At 41.6% G+C, this 2,698-nt stretch overlaps 1 pseudogene across 1 annotated transcript in view; it reads left to right on the top strand.

The window, feature by feature from the left end:
* The window catches only part of LOC101563906, a 2,944-nt pseudogene extending 2,677 nt beyond the window's left edge, over nt 1–267 (top strand). The window contains exon 2 of the transcript XR_001117105.2: nt 245–267. The product of XR_001117105.2 is annotated as a 60S ribosomal protein L27a pseudogene (transcript). The remainder of the gene's footprint in view (nt 1–244) is intronic.
* The last annotated feature ends 2,431 nt before the right edge of the window (nt 268–2,698 follow it).

Below are 2,698 nucleotides of genomic sequence, written 5' to 3'. Positions count from 1 at the left end.
GCTTAGGCAAGTTCACAGCGATTGTGGTTCAATCTCTGTCACCACTTGCTGCACCAGCCTCGCCCCCAGGGCAGGCCGAGCCAGCCACCAAAAAAAAAAAAAAAAAGAATTGGGTTATATAATCATCTTATCTTCAGCTTTTTAGGAAAATGCAGTTTTCACAGTGGTTGCCCCATTGCGCACTGCCAAAGACCACACATAATGGTTCCAATGTGTTCACATCCTCCTTATATTTGTCTTTCAGAGGAGCCGTCCTACTGGCTGTAAGGTAGTATCTTGCTGTGGGCTTCCTTTGCGTTTCTCTCATGACTAGTAATGATGCGCATGTTTTTATGTGCCTTTCGACCATTTCTATAGCTTCTTCGGAGCAACGTTTATTAAATGTTGCTTCTTTGTACCTTATGAGATAAAATTTACATATGATGAAATGCGCAGATACCAAGTGTTCCATTAGATGAGTTCTGACAAACGTATCTCAGACACAGCTGAGGCCCAGAGTATCACCAGCGCTATGGAAATTTCTTTCAGCTCTGCTGTCAATCATTCGATACCCTCACCCTTAGAGACAACCACTATTCTGAGATTTTTTTTTTTCTGCCATAGATTAATTTTAGCTGTTATAAGACTGTAACTATGTGAATCCATACAATGTGTGTTCTTTTGTGTCTGGCTTCTTTCACTCACTATAATAGTTTTGAGATTCATCCATGTTGCAAATATTGGTGGCTATTCCTTTTGGCTGCCAAGAAGTATTCTTCTGTATAAATAGGCCAGGGTTTGTTTATCTGTTCTTTTGTTGATGGAATGGGCTATTTCCAGTTTGGGGGTATAATGAATAAAGCTGCTGAGAACAGTCTTGCTAAGTCCTATTTTTTATTATAACAAAAGTAAGATGTCATGAACTTGAAGCCTCACTACAAATCTGCAACTAAGCCTGATATCTTTGTGGGTAGAAAAATAACCAATAAATAAGAGCTACCTTTTGTGGGCAGCTTATAATAGCTCAGGCGTATTGTAAAAACTAAAATTTCCTTCTATCAATCATTCTGCTGAACCTAATCAGCTGGTTTTCCAGATGCACAAACTGAGGCTTAAAAGAAGGAACTGACTTGTCCCCAGTTCACACGCTTACTTGAAGAAGATCTTATTCTACCTTCTAGAAAGTTCTGTAAATAATATCGAGCCCAAGACCAAGAGAAGATGAGTAAAAGGTTTTGTTTTTATTTTAGTTATTATGATACGAGGGTAACTTTTATTTGTCTCATGTGATGGTCTTAATTTCAGTGAAGGAACAGAGGCAAGCCAAGGACTATGACTTTAGAAATAAATGTAATTTATTTACTAAGAACTCTTCAGGGACAGCAAGGGACTTGAAAAAAATTGTGGTACATTAGAAAAAAAAATCAGTTTTTTTTGCTATTATGAAATACTAGAAAAATAATAAGGCCTTGAAAAGATAAGTGCTTGATTAGCTTTTTGCCTATTTATCCAAGCTGATATTAACCTGCCAAGCACAAGGGCCTGAGTTCAATCCCCTGTTCCTCCAAGCTGATATTGAGACCAAATGAAGAAGGGCCAGCGAGATACCTCAGCGGTCTAAAGCACCTACTTAGGCAAAGCGCAGGGACTGCAGTTCGATCCCGCACCACATGCAGCACCAGCCCTGGCCCCAGGGTAGGCTGAGCCAGCCCCCTCCCCCCACAACCAAATGAGAAACTGCCAGAGGGAAAAAAAGAAAGACTTTTGATTAGTGTTACTCTAGTACCTACTAAATGCCAGGAAAGCCCTCTTTCTGCTGAGTGACTGCTTAGTTACTTGTTTTATTGCTGAGACAAAATAGCCCACACCCCAAGTTAAAGGAGGAAAGGTTTATCTCAGAGTCAGCAGGGGGCTCAGTCCATAGTTGTCTGGCTCCAAGACAGGGTGGCATGGCAGAGGGGCGTCACAGAGCAGGCAGGCAGAAGGCAGCAAGCAACAAGTGACCCCTCTAGCCCTCTTTCTGCACTTTATATTTTATATTTTATTCAGGCTAACCACCCTTAGGGTAGGTTGTACTCACACACTTAATCCCAGCATCACACACTCTAGATCTGGCCACATCTAAAAAACTCTAATTGCACGAAGCTTTGGGTGAACATTGAGACACAAGCCACAAGAGCAACTCATTTCATCTTCTCAGTAACTTCCATATCGCTGTTCCCATCTTACTTATAATGGGTCTTCTGATTTTTAGCTAGAAATGATCTCACAGAATAAAGACTTGTGCTGCTCCTGCTAGAGGGAGAAAAACTGGTCTTGTGTGGGTGACCTCTAAACGATACAGGGAACCTCCAAATGACATAGGGAAAATGATCCCCCGACATGACCTGCACAAGTTTGTGTTCTCTAAAACTGAAGAATGAAATTTTAGGAACAAACGAAGGTTATGAGCAGAATATATTTATTGAAGGAAAGAAAGCTCCTGTCCAAGAGAAGGACAGGAAGGAGGCCCAAACGGGTAGTTCCCCGGGAAGCTGTCTCTTTCAAGGACTTTTATAGTGTAAAACCATGTGGGGCTAAGGTGGAGAGAATGGGAACTTGCTTAGGTGGATGTGGGGTAGGACAAAACTATGGTCAATGGGATTACAAGCACCTTTGCTCAGGTAAAGTTGATTAAGTCCAGGACCAAATAGGGAAGTGAGTCACGGAGTAAGCGGGC

This window comes from Octodon degus, unplaced genomic scaffold (genome assembly GCF_000260255.1).
Source record: "Octodon degus isolate 3935 unplaced genomic scaffold, OctDeg1.0 scaffold00043, whole genome shotgun sequence".
Taxonomy (NCBI): domain Eukaryota; kingdom Metazoa; phylum Chordata; class Mammalia; order Rodentia; family Octodontidae; genus Octodon; species Octodon degus.
The sequence above is the reverse complement of the archived record's forward strand: the minus strand, read 5'-3'. Positions and strand labels throughout refer to the sequence as shown.